Raw genomic sequence first — 15,059 nt, forward strand, 5'->3', positions numbered from 1 at the left:
GTGGAAGCAAGGCCTGGGATCCAAGGTCCTTGGAGTTAATTTAACACAGACCAAATTCTTAATAGGCAAAAGAGCATGCAAATTACTAATCCCTTCTGGGAAATGGCCCTACCTCGATATGTAGGTAAAGTATTGGTAGAAATTCCATTACAATGTACTAGATGCAAGCTATGGACACATAGATGCAGTGGAATCACAAGAAGATTAACAGGGAAAGCAGTCATTGTGTATAGGATGATTTAACGGGTCTTATCTGCCTCCTCCCCTCCTAACATTGGGGACCATTTTTTTTTTGTTATTATTCATCTCTTTTTTTACTCAAATGCAACCTCTTTCCCACCACTGCTTGTATCTCAACCATGCCACTATCCCCACTGTCTTGGGCCCTTTTGGTGAAAAGTGAAATGATTGATATTGTCATTATTTTAATTATTATTGTTGGTGTTCTAAAGGCAAGTGACCTGGCAGAATCATTAGCACACTAGGCAAAATGCTTAACAGCATTTCGTCTGTCTTCACATTCTGAGTTCTAATTGCACCAAGGTCAATTTGACCTTTCATCCTTTTGGTGTCAATAAAATAAGTTCCAGTTAAACACTAGAGTCAATGAAATTGACTTAGCCCTGCTGTCAAATCTGCTGGCCATGTGCCAAAATTTGAAACCATTATTGTTGTTGTTCTGGCAGAATTGTTAGCACACTGGACAAAATTACTTAGCTGCATTTCTTCCAGCTTTATGTTCTGAGTTCAAATTCTACTGAGGTTCGCTTTGCCTTTCATCCTTTCAGGGTCAAATAAGCACCAGTTGAGCACTGGGGTTGATGTAATTGACTAGCCTTTCCCCACAAAATTTCAGTCCTTGTGCCTATATTAAAAAAGATTATTTCCATTGTTGTTGTTATCATTATGTTTATATTACATAACAAGTGATTTCACTAGACAATCCCCCAAAATATTTGTTTTTTATCTGTGCCCATAGTAATCCAAGATGTAGGTCAGGGAACAGACAAGCCATTCCATTCATTTTTTATATTGTCATTATATGACACTATTGTGCAAGAGCATATCATATGATATTATTGTATAGGTGTGTATACACATCTAATACCCTTGTTTTTAAAAGAATATGTAATTTTCTCTTTTTATAACATTCTAGAAATTTTAAGAATACTTTCTCTTATTCTTTTATTCTTTTATTTGTTCCAGTCATTTGACTGTGGTCATGCTGGAGCATCACCTTTTTTGTCGAACAAGTTGATTCCAGGACTTATTTCTTGTAAGCCTAGTACTTATTCTATTGGTTCCTTTTGCCAAACTGCTAAGTTACAGTGATGTAAACACACCAACATTGGTTATGAAGCAGTGATGGGGGGACAAATACAGACACCCAAACATATACTCTCACACACACATACATACATACATACATACATACATACATACATACATATATACATATATACATATATACGACAGGCTTCTTTCAGTTTCTGTCTATCAAATCCACTCACAAGGCTTTGGTCAGTCTGAGGCTGTAGTAGAAGACACTTGCCCAAGGTGCCATGCAGTGGAACTTTACCCGAAACCATGTGGTTAGTAAGCAACTTACCACACAGCCACTCCTATGCCTACTTGTTATTAACTCTATATTTTTTCATTGATTTTAACCCGTTTGTAACCACATTTCTAATGTGGTTACAAATGCATTCTGTTTACAAACACACACACACACACACACACACACACACAAACACACACACACACACACACACAGAGCATGGCTGTGTTTTTAAGAAGCTTGCTTTGCAACCTTGTGATTTGGGGCTCAGTTCCACAATGTGGCGCCTTGATGAGTGTCAACCAATGCCTTGTGGGTGAATTTGGTAGAAAGAAACTGTGGAAGCCCGTCTCATAGTGTGTGTGTGAGTGTATGTCTTTATCTTTGTGTTTGTCCCCAACACTGCTTGATAATTGGTGTTGGTTTGTTTAATTGTCCATAATTTAGTGGTTTGGCAAAAGAGACTGACAGAAGAACTACTGAGTAAAATAAATACTGGAGTAGATTTGTTTGGCTAAAACTCTTCATGGCAGTGTCCCAGTATGAAACAAGTAAAAGAAGATAAAAGATGATATATGCATATTATAGAGGGGAAGCACTAAGCAGTGATAAGTGAAATTGCAATGTTATCAGTTCAGATATGCTTGATGCACATTTGAACTGGGAAACAAGCTACTCACTGCGTTTTGTCATGGAGATATCTTGCTTGTTGACAAATAGTGTGTATACACCTAGCTCAGCTTGCAGTGCCATCTACCCAGACTTTGAGGTGTTAATATTTTGGAGTAGTTGTCTCCTCGTCAGTCACAGACACTAAGCAGACAACACTGTGAGCTGAATTAAGAGATTATCTCTCTTAAGCTTTTCCAGTCACTGTATGATGATTGGCAGTGGTAATCACTTAATTCAGTACCATCTGCTTAGTGTCTGTGACCAATGAGGAGATAACTACTCTGATATGTTAACATCTCACAGTCTAGGTAGATGGTGCTGCAAGCTGATCTAGGTGTATAGACACCGTTAGTCAACAAGTGAGATATATTCTCCATGACAAAACAGTGAGTTCCCCAGCCTGAACATGCATCAATGACTGATAATGTCATTGCGATAGATATATATATATATATATATATATATATCGGACAGACGAACCTCCCATTACGTAGAAGAGTAGCTGTCCATAAGGAACAAATAAACCTCCCTCAATACCGCCAAATTCCACTCAGTGGCCACATAGACTCTTGCGCCAGAAACAAAAACCCTAAATTCATTATATTCCCTTTCTATCAATGTAAAGACAGAATCTCCACACAAGAAAGAATCAACAAGGAGAATCTTTTCATAGAGAAATTCCAACCATTTCTTAACACACACATCCCTCAGTGACCTTATTTCTCTATGAACAGACACAAACTTCCTGTTGAAAAAAAGAAAAAAAGAGTTCAGAACTCCAACTTAAAACACTTGTCTCCCCTTACACACACTTCCTGTTTTGACACCACATTTCCTGCTTAACACAAACTTTTAACCCTTTTTTTAAACCTAACAAAACTCTCAACTCTCATGCATCCTTATTTTTCCTACCAATTTATACATGAACTACTATTGAACTACAAAAGCTCAAAGACAATATAATGTATGGGTATATTTATTTTTTTATATATTATTGTTTTATATATTATTTTCTTCATTTTGTACTTCTTTGTAAAAAAACATTTTCATTCTCCTTCTTCTTGATAATTTGCTTCTTCGCAATGAAAACCGGTTAGAAAAAATCTTTATTAAAATATGCTTCCAGTTCAGCATTCTGGCTTTTTTTCATTTTCCTATTATTTCTCCACGTGCGGTTAACACAACCCCACTATTTACTGACTTATATATATATATATATATATATATATATATATATATATATATATATATATATATACATATATATGTAACATGCATACATGCATGCAACTCAAATTTTCAAGGTATGTGAGAAACCCACTATTGTTGGTGACACAATAAATCTCTCCAGAACATTCTGTAAAGTTGTTAATGTTTGGAAGTTACAGTCAGCTACAGAAAGCAAGTCAGAAATAAATCGTATGTACAAAATATGGTCTTCCAATCAATCTAGGACAGCAATATCTTTGAATAAGAGCCGGCTCAGATTTAGCAACCTATCCTTCCTATGCCAGATGTAAAACAATGTTGATGGTAACATACACATGAATACACTCATATCATTCACTTATGGCAATGAGAGAGTAATATTTTAAGGTCTGCATTTACTTCAATCTGATCATTTCTATACCTCCTAGCTAAAACATTCTTGGCCTCATTTTGTGATATTATAATAGAAAATTGGGTAGGTAAAAAATAAAAAAAAGTTGCCATTAAATATGTGAGCAAAAAATGGGCAAGTGTTGGATAGATGCAAATTCTAAGCAGTACAGTTTCCCTATTTCTGTAATATCATTATAATTGTACATTAATAAAAGATCTGCTATCATTCTCAAAACCTTCTCATATCTGCAGTCAATGGCAACTCTTGTCTTTGTCTCCAACTATAGTCATCCCTCTGTCATTGTATATATATATCTCTCTCCCATCCAACATATCTCCACAACTAACAGATTCTTATCTACAACAAACCCTATCGAGAAAAGAATTTCTGTTCATAAACATTCCTTTATTAATGATGAACTAAAATTTTCTACCTCACCAGCCATGTATATTTCTATTCTGGAATCTAGGTATATTAAGTATTACATTAATTGGTCTATTATAGCTTCAGCTGAACTTTATCAAGTTGATAGATGAACCTGCAGACTTTGTTTATGTGAGGTCTTTTTAACCAATAGGGAAAATTTACTAAACAAATGGGATGAACTAATTATAAATTGTAAACATAAATTGAGATTAACTTTCCAGCACAGGTTAATGGTTAATATTACAATCACTAGATTGGACAGATTTGGTAATGCAAAAAGGAAAATAAAACTCATAACATAAGTATATACACAAACATGCAGGAAGTAAATAGACACCTTTAATTTTCAAAATCTTTTATTTAATACACAAAGTGAACAATTGAAATGTAATCGATAGGTAGGACTACATACTCTAGTATTTAGTTGACATTCCCTCTGCAGTTTTTAAATCAGAAACTCTTTTTGGCATTGAACTGATGAGCTTTGTGATTGTCTATGGTGGAATTTCTGCCCACTTTTCATGCAACAATCAAAACAATTCATCTTTAGGTTTAGGTTTCTGTCGAGTTTTTCATTGCTCCAAAGATTTTCAGTTGAGTTCATGTCAGGAGATTGGCTCGGCCAAGGAAGCTTTTTGATCTCATTTTCAGTCAGCCAATGTTGATTCCTTTTCGCTGTGTGGCATGGAGCCCCATCTTCCATGAATAAAAACTCATTTTTCATTATGTTATCATGTGAATACATCGTAAGTAGTCCTTGCTTAAGTATTTCGATGTATTTTTCAGAGTTTATGGTTCCAACACATTCAATCAGCTAAGAACGACCATTGCTGGTGACAGCTCCCCATACCATTACAGAGATACCACCATGTTTCACAGTTTGTTGGAGTTGTTTCAAATCATTCTTGATTGGGAAGCCTCCAAACCCAAACACATCCACTTTCTGAAAATAATGCAAATCTGGATTCATCTGAGAAAATCACTCTATCCCAAAATGAACTGGATTTTTCTGACATCTCCTTAGCCCATTTCTTTCTTTTCATGATATTAATTGGTTGCAGGAGAGGTTTTCTTCTAGCTGCTCATCCATAATACCCAAGCTTAGCAGATATGTAACACACATTCTTGGACTAACTTCTAGCTGTTTTGCAATGTCGGAAGCCTTCGAACGGGGTTCGTTTTCCACAATTCTCTTCAAACAGCGAAGCTTCCTTTCTGAGGGCCCAAGTTGACCAGGACGAGAATCTGTTGATTCTTTTCCTTGGCTTTTGAATTGCACTATAATTCTATTAACAGTAGCAAGAGGAATTTGAAGATTTTCGGCAGTTTTTTGCTGGCTAAGACCAGCCTCAGATTGCCCAACAATATGACCTCTTTGAAAATCTGACAGTTCTGCTGAATTTTTTGTGCTTGGCATGGTTACTCTTTGCAAATGTTTAATATAATGGCACCTGGAATGAAAAAGAATAATTACATTGTAAATTCTACACTGCTGAAAACATATTAAGGCAATTAGATCAGAAATTTTGAAAATTAAAGGTGTCTATTTACTTCCTGCATGTCTGGGAATATATTTTCTATTTAATCGGCCAAAATTACAGTGACTCAGGGTCCAAGAGTCACATGCATTGGTTACTACTTAAACAATGCTAATCATAGGCTCTAATGCATGAAAGTCTTGGCCCCTTGAGTCATTTTGAAACTTCTGCTGATTAAATAAAAAATCTTATTAGAAATATCGTTTCCCTTTCCATAACCTGATCTCCATCCTGCAACTCTTTACTCCAGCTCTTTCTTTATATTTCTATTTTTAACAACTATGAAAGTGTGAAATACTCTGCTAAATTAGTACCACAAATTCTTAGCTATATATTTTCTTACTGGCTATCTGCTTCTTTGTGAAATACCATCAGCTATTACGGCTGCCCTTTCACAATACCTTCTAACTTACTTGCATATAAACTGTATGATCTACCCAAATGAGCCACTGATGCAGCTTCTTATATAGAAAACTGTCGAATAATAATAATAATGTTTCTTTTATTGGCAACAAGGGGACCAAGACATGAACGACAATATGGAAGGATGAGTTACAGCACATGAACACAAATCCAAAAACAAAAAATCCAAAAACAAAAAATACAAAAAAAAAAAAACAGGTGGCGTTTACATCACTGAAAGGGAGATACTATTAAATTAAGGGATATAACAGGGGATATATAATAAAAATCAGAGGAATAAATAAATAGAATCCCCAATATATATGCCTGTATACACACAAAGATATACTCACATATACATACATACATACACAAACTCACACACAAATAAAGCTATGTATACATACCTATATACACTCACATATACATACACATACATTCATGTACACATGCATATATACAAACATGTATTTAGGCATCCATATATACATACATATACATATGGAAGAAAATACATATACGTATATGTACATATGTATAAACATATGCATACACCGATCAACATATACACAAATTGGTGTATGTATGTGTATACATATGTATATGTATGTATATTTGGATGCCTAAATATATGTTTGTGTATATGCATGTGTATATGAATGTATGTGTATGTGTATGCGAGCATATCTGTGTGTGTATATAGGCATATATACATAGGTTTGTTTGTATGTGGGAGGGTAAAAAAATATATACATCACAACACACACTTTCACTCACTCTCTCTCTCTCTCTCTCTCTCTCTCTCTCACACATGCATACACACACACACTCACACACACACACATGTCCATTTCATATACATGTACATACATCTTTCACTTTCTCCTCTCTTTCAATTTCTGCTCTCTTCAAAGCATAAAGAAATGAATAAAAACTTTACAGGAATTAACAAACAATCATATGATCGCATATGATTGACCATATGATTGAGTTGACAATTTTCCTACTTCAAATGAAAGAATGCCATAAAATAACTTCCTTTGCCATGCACACGCACTCTAGGTAAAACTTCTGTATGAATTATGTTATTTCTTGCTGTGTGCATGTGCAAAATTACAGCTGAAATCCATTTCAAATCACCTTTTTCTATTTTATAATTTGTGTTTGTGATGATATTTAAAAACTTAATCTTCGATATAAACTTAAAATGAAGCTCTCCTAGAAATCCTGTCCATTACTTGTGTTTCTAGCATGTCTGTGGTGACATTTGTACCTCCCACCTGATCTTTTTCCTAAATTTTTTCTGATTGCTATGTTAAAAAACAGAGTATGAATCTTTCAGAATTTTTTTCTTTATTTTTTCCTTAAAGAAACACTAAAATCTCCTTCCCAAACATCCACCCATCACCTCACCACTTTCAAAAAGCTACAAACTCCCAATGTTTCACTTTTAGCTTTTTAGAAAGCAGGGAAGTTTCTTCAGAAATAATGTTGTTTACCTGTTGTTTCTAGCATGTCAGGTTTTCTGGTGGTTGTCTGGTATCTTTTACATTTGCTATTTCAGTACAATTCTATGCATGCGTGAAACATTGGGTATTTTTAGCTTTTTGGGCAAGGCAGAGAAAGGGGCATTGAGTATTTTAAGAAAAATTAAACTTTAAAAAAATATATAGTAATATATGGTAATAATTTTCTGAAATAGTGTTCTGAACATTTTATAGTTTTTACTGCATTTAGGGAAGGTCTTTGCTTAGCTGATATAGTTTTTGTAAAAAGCTTTATCAGCTAAGTAGATATTACTCATTGTGCCCCGCCTGCCACTACTAGAAACTGGAAAAAAAGACTATTGGAATAGAGTTTGAATTTCTCTGTTCTTGTTGGGATTTTCCCTTTTATTACTTTTTTTTTTTCGCACTGCAAAACAATGAAGGGAAGCCATTTTAAAAGAAGAATTTTAAAAATCCATGTCTTTTAAATGTTGGTACTTCCACCCCCTCCTCTCTCTCTCTCTCTCACGCACACACACACACACACACACACACACACACACACACACACACACACACACACACACACTCATTATGCCTCTAAAGTGATTTTTTGTCTTTTTTATAATTTTCTGTCATTTTATCATATTCCACATTCTGAAACATTAAAAGGAAAAAAAAATCTCACCTGAATTTTTCCTCCATTGTACTTTTCACAATGAAGGAAAAGTCAAACACCTTAAGTGGATGTGTGAAAAACAAAATCTGTCAGTGCAGATTTCGGTGGTAGTAGCAAATATTCGAACTAAATTTAAAGTGTATCTATAAGGCAATATTTTCAGTCAATTATTTAAACTTTCTCTGGTAACTCATCAAATTCAATTACATGAAATAGATGGGTTTTGAGGTTAAAATTTAGTAATTTTCCAAGATTTTCATTCTTGTATATCAGGGGCCCACCAAAATTGAAGTGCCCCAGGCTCCCCGTGGTTTAAATTGGGTCCTGTATATATCTCCAAGAAAGTTAAGGGATAATATCTATCCAATATACTGCCGGAAGAATACCCAATTATTATTATACTAGTGTTTTTTCTTTGTATTACCAAGTGCAATAAATGGGTGTGGGTAAAAAGATAATTTACTATTAATTTATATAGCAATAAGAAAATGAAGGGGAATAGGTGGTAGTCATCAACTTGCAGACATTGTATTGTGTCAATTTACCTGTTTATTTGTTTACTAAAAGGACAATAATAACAATATACAAACACATGCGACATATTATGTCATATCAGTAATTGAAAAAGGACATCTAGTGACAGAAAATGGGATAATGACTTACAGCTGTTTCAGTCTAGGGGTGACATGCCTTATTCTATCTATATAACTCCAGTAGGCTGAAGTAATTGATGGATGAAATAGAGGTACATGGATGATATATGTATATATAGATATATAATTTATATATCATTATCATCGTCATCGTTTAATGTCCGCTTTTCATGCTAGCATGGGTTGGACAATTTGACTAAGGACTGGTGAACCAGATGGCTGTACCAGGCTCCAATCTGATCTGCCAGAGTTTCTACAGCTGGATGCCCTTCCTAACGCCAACCACTCCGAGAGTGTAGTGGATGCTTTTACATGCCGCTGGCACGAGGGCCAGTCACACGGTACTGGCAACGGCCACGTTCAAGATGGTGTTTTTTACGTGCCACCTACACAGAAGCCAGTACAACGGCACTGGCAATGACCTCGTTTGAATGATTTCCTAACGTGCGACTGGCACAAGTGCCAGTAAGGCAACGCTGGTAACGTTCACGCTCAAATGGTGCTGTTTATGGGCCACTAGCACAGAAGCCGGACAGCTGCTCTGGCAATGATCACGCTTGGACAGTGCTGCTAGTGCTCCACTGGCACAGGTGCCAGTCATCGAATATGGTTCATTTACGATTTCGATTTCACTTGCCCCAACAGGTCTTCGCAAGCAGAGTTTAGTGTCCAATGAAGGAGAGGTTGGCATGGGTGCCAGTCGTCGAATTTGGTTCGATTTCAATTTCAAATTCACTTGCCTCAACAGGTCTTCGCAAGCAGAGTTTAGTGTCTAATGAAGTAAAGATACGAATAAGTGAGCTGGCTACACTTCTGGCAGAGGTCACAGATTATGCTCTCACTTGGCTTGCCGGGTCTTCTCACGTACTGCATATTTCCAAAGGTCTCGATCACTAGTCATTGCCTCAGTAAGGCCTAAAGTTTGAAGGTCGTGCTTCACCACCTCATCCCAGGTCTTCCTGAGTCTACTTCTTCCAAAGGTTCCCTCAACTGCTAGAGTGTGGCTCTTTTTCATACAGCTATCCTCATCCATTCTTGCCACATGACCATACCAGCATAGTCGTCTCTCTTGCACACCACAACTGATGCTTCTTAGGTCTAACTTTTCTCTCAAGGTACTTACACTCTGTCGAGTATGCACACTGACATTACACATCGGAGCATACTGGCTTCGTTTCTTGCGAGCATGTCCTCAGCAGTCACGGCCCATGTTTCACTGCCATATAGCATGGCTGTTCGTACACCTGTGTCATACAGTCTACCTTTTACTCTGAGTGAGAGGCCCTTTGTCACTAGCAGAGGTAAGAGGCTCTCTGAACTTTGCCCAGGCTATTCTTATTCTAGCAGCTACACTTTCAGCGCACCCTCTGCTGCTACTGACTTGGTCACCTCGGTAACAGAAGCTATCAACCACTTATAGTTTTTCTCCCTGGAATGTGGCGGAAGTTTTTTTCTGCACATTTTCAGTGTTTATTGTTCCTGAGCATCTGCCACATACAAAACTATCTTCCCAGTTAGCCTTCCTTTGATATTGCTGCACCTCTTATGTGTCCATAGCTTACACTGAGTACATCTTATAGAGTTTCTGCCTACGCCTTTTCTACAGATCGAGCAGGGCCATCTACCTGAAGGGGTTTGTGTTTTGTCTACCTTCCTACTTATTAAGACTTTGGTTTTAGCTAGGTTGACTCTAAGGCCCTTCGATTCTAATCCTTGCTTCCACACCTGAAACTTCTCCTCTAGTTCTGATAGTGACTCAGCAATTAGGGTAAGGTCATCAGCATAGAGGAGCTCCCAGGGGCATCCCATCTTCAATTCCTGTGTTATTGCCTGGAGGACTATGATAAATAGGAGGGGGCTGAGGACTGAACCATGGTGGACCCCTACCTCTACCCGGAGTTCTTCACTGTAATATATATATAGATATATAATTTATATATATATATATAATTTATGCGTAGGAGTGGCTGTGTAAGTAGCTTGCTTACCAACCACATGGTTCCGGGTTCAGTCCCACTGCGTGGCACCTTGGGCAAGTGTCTTCTACCATAGCCTCGGGCCAACCAAAGCCTTGTGAGTGGATTTGGTAGATGGAAACTGAAAGAAGCCCGTCATATATATGTATATATATACGTATGTTTGTGTGTCTGTGTTTGTCCCCGCAACATCGCTTGACAACTGATGCTGGTGTGTTTACGTCCCCGTAACTTAGCGGTTTGGCCAAAGACACCGATAGAATAAGTACTAGGCTTACAAAGAATAAGTCCTGGGGTCGATTAGCTCAACTAAAGACGGTGCTCCTGCATGGCCACAGTCAAATGACTGAAACAAGTAAAAGAATATATATAAAGACATATATATATATATATATATATATATATATATATATATAAATGAGAATGTGTGTCTGTGTAGTGTGTGTGTCTGTGTGAATCCCTAAAACTCCAGGACTACACAACCAATTTCATTCAAATTTTACACATGCCTTACTTAGGATCCCGGTTGTGTTTTAGTCAAAACAAATTCTTGCATAGTTCGAGCCCACAGCAGCATAATATCTCCTCCACTATTTAAGTATCACGTGTCAAAAGTGAAACAAAAACACTCATGTCAAATACTTTCACTTTAAAAATGAAACTTTTCCACTATTTCAGTATCAAAACTGAAACACAAGGACAGACAAAGCACAAAAGTAGAGAAAAATAAAATCGAATGAAAAGAATGGTAATGATAAATGAAAAGGTAGAATAACGTCTACTCAAACCCCAAACTCCAGTTAACGTCATTGAACGTTTTTAGAAAAAAATTTTAACACGTGTTATTTTATTTTTGTCTCTTTCTATTTCCTGTGTGTTGCTTGTGTTATATACTTAGTCAACAACAGACATGCGTGAAATGCTCTCTGGCCAGTGTCGATTTTTGAAATATCGTTCAGAAAGGATTGTTTTATTTGTTGCGTGCTGCATTGCAGCAGTGTAGTCGTACGTTCTCTCCTTGAGAGTTTGTATGGCTAAAAGTAGAAGGAATTCCTTTTACTCAGACTTTAGCGGGTCTGAGTTGTCAACATCTGAGGAGGAGTTGTTGAAGGCTGTTGACGCTATGGATATAGAACTAGATAAAAGGAAGTTCGCGGATGTTGTCCGAGAAGAGGAGGACAATGTGGAAATTGATACAGAGAAATACAAGACATTGAGGCGAGACGGTTACAATCTTAACGTGACCCCTCCGCTCAAAGTCACAAAAAGGATGAAAAGTAGAACAATAATGTATAAAACGTACTCAATTAAGAAAAGGAAAATAGACCACATGATGACGGCGCAGGTGGAGAAGGTGCTGAGGCCAGTCTGGCAAGAAATATCATATCTTGCCAGAGAGCCGAAATTTGGTGAAATAGAAGTTAGATTTACAAACGAATACATGGCAAAGAAGCATGCGGCAACATCATTGAAGGATGAAGAGCTTGTACTTCTACCCACGTACCTGGGACGTAGAGTATCTCGGGTATGGGTAGAAGGAATTCCTCTGGAAATTGACGGAGCCTGGATAGCGGCTGCTGTTTTGGCCGAGACTGACGGCAAAATAGTGATGCTCCAGGCAATTAAGTCAAAAAGTTCAAACTGGAAAGGCCAGGTCCTAAATATGATAGTGCAGGGTTCAAGTGAGGCGTTAGAAGAGATGGTGGAAACAATAAGTCTGGATGAAGTTGTAATGAATGTAAGAGTGGAGGGCAGGATACCGCGTTGTTTCAAATATGGTCAGAAGGGCCACATAAGAGCGAAATGCCCTCCACCAGATAAAAGAGAGGAAGAAATGCAACCTCCACCAGACAAAAGAGTGGAGGAAGTACAAGAAGAAAGCAGTAAGGAGAAAACGCAGGAGAGGCTTCGGGAAGAACAAGAGGAGGAGGAACTGGTTTCAGAAAAAGAGGAAAAATGGGAAAAGAGAAGGAAGAGAAAAAAGGCAAGTCCAATACACTCAGAACTTCACACATCAACTACCCAAGGCCCGCCTGTACCCTCTATGTCCCACCCTCGCTCTGCAGACACCAAACCTACCCATTCCCCTCCATCACAAAGACAAAAGAAGAGAGTACATACAGACAATGTTTCAATCCCCCCACCCCAATAGATGTTTTGCGTGTATAATTAATGACAAAGAACTGTTTGAAGAGGCTTTCGAATGGGATAATACGGTGCATGTTAGTACAGTAGATATGAAGTATGTGCTGCTACTATTATTGGCACAGCAAAGGCCGTACATAGAGAGACATAATGATTATGAAATGTGGGAAGTTAACAACGATAGGGAGAAACTACCACAGTTCATTTGGTCTGATGAACTGACAGAGAGATGTGGGTTGGACATAATGGAGTATAGGGGAAAGGAAGCAAGTGGTGTTGCCTGATGGGGCGGGTAACACCATTTCTATCTTTACATTTATTCATCTTTCATTATATCATACGTTTTATTTATTTTGTATTTTATTTTAATTGTACATTTTATGTGTCCCCAATGTAATTGTATGTCCCCTCTTTGTTGGCCCCTTGTGGGTAATAAAAAAATAGAAGTGCTGTCTGGCCAGTGTCAATACGAAATTTTATTTTCATTTCCATTAAAACAATACACATTTACTGTTCTAGTACGAGTTAATAATTATCGCAGCAGTTACAAGGTTGAAACTACCTCAATTCTGGGAAGAGGTTATTTTCAAGTTAAAGGAGAGATGGAGACGCATTGTGTAACAAAATGGTTCATATCTGGTTGATTAAAAATGTAATGGCAAGTATTTATTAACCTTTTTTTTTTCCTTTAAAAATCGGCACAAACTTTCCAGACAACCCAATATATTTTTTCAATGTTCATAATTTTGTGTTTACAATATTGAAAAAATATGCCACCAAAGAAAAGACGTGTTTCTCTCCAGAAACATGTATAAAGCGAGGACAATTGCTGGAAACCGAAGGCGTGTGTCTCAACAGGGAAAGGAGATGAGACTTTCTCAGGGTCAGCAGATGCATGCTGCAGCACGTCAAATGGAGTCTCAAGAGAGAAAGGAGATGAGATTTTCCCAAGATCAGCTAAGGCATGCTGCAATACTTAATGCTGAGTCATTAGAACAACGTTTACCACGCTATATTAAACAGATGTCCAATACAATATAGCTCTCAGAAATAGACCACAGGCAAATTCGTTCTTCACAACACTAGGAGCTGCTTTCAGATATGATCCATCCCAGCCTTATAAAAACGATAATTCTGTACAAATTGGTGTGCTACACTCAAATTGTCGTTTCTGCAAAGCTTTCAAATTTCCAAATGAAACTAGTGGCATGTGCTGCTCAGGCGGTAAGGTAAGATTGCCAGCACTACCAGGTCCTCCTCAACCTCTTTCGACAGTTCACTTCCCCGTTACCGTCTCCCATTACAGCCCATTTCCAGAATGTACCCATTTACGTACAATATCTCCATTCATTTGACTGTTAACCATATGATGCGTCATATTACACGCAGCGCTGACCGCCTCAAAGGCGAGTATATCCACTGACAGCTTTTTGGTGGGTTCAAAAATTACACACCCCCACCCCAGTTTTCCACGCTAGGTTAGGGCATAGAATCCTCCAAATGGATGTATTTCATGTCGATTAGTTGAATTAGACCATCATTTACTCTACAAATGTTTGTTGTCAATGCTGCACTTTCCCCATATCACCTGTTTCAACATAACTGTAATATATATAAACAAACTATATCATTTTAATCCTGAGCAATGTTGGGTATCTCTGCTAGTTTATATATATATATATATATATATATATATATATATATATATAGATATATAATTTATATATATATAGGTCTGGTGAGATTGTTGAGATGATTGAACGGAGATGTGTCGATATCTGCTGCCTCCAGGAAGTTAGGTGGAGAGGAGGTTCCACTAGGTTCCTCACAGGCAAAGAACACAGGTACAAGATTTTCTGGGCAGGGAACACAGACAGGGTCGGAGGCGTGGGCATGCTCCTTGCAGAGAAATGGGTGGAT

The 15,059-nt window shown here is 37.4% G+C and overlaps 1 protein-coding gene across 2 annotated transcripts in view; it reads left to right on the forward strand.

Moving 5' to 3' along the window:
• The window catches only part of LOC106876782 (sodium-dependent phosphate transporter 1-A), a 312,083-nt gene that overhangs the window by 123,637 nt on the left and 173,387 nt on the right, over window positions 1–15,059 (forward strand). The window lies entirely within an intron of this gene.

This window comes from Octopus bimaculoides, chromosome 25 (genome assembly GCF_046866305.1).
Source record: "Octopus bimaculoides isolate indiv1 chromosome 25, ASM4686630v1, whole genome shotgun sequence".
In the NCBI taxonomy this organism is placed as follows: Eukaryota; Metazoa; Mollusca; class Cephalopoda; order Octopoda; family Octopodidae; genus Octopus; species Octopus bimaculoides.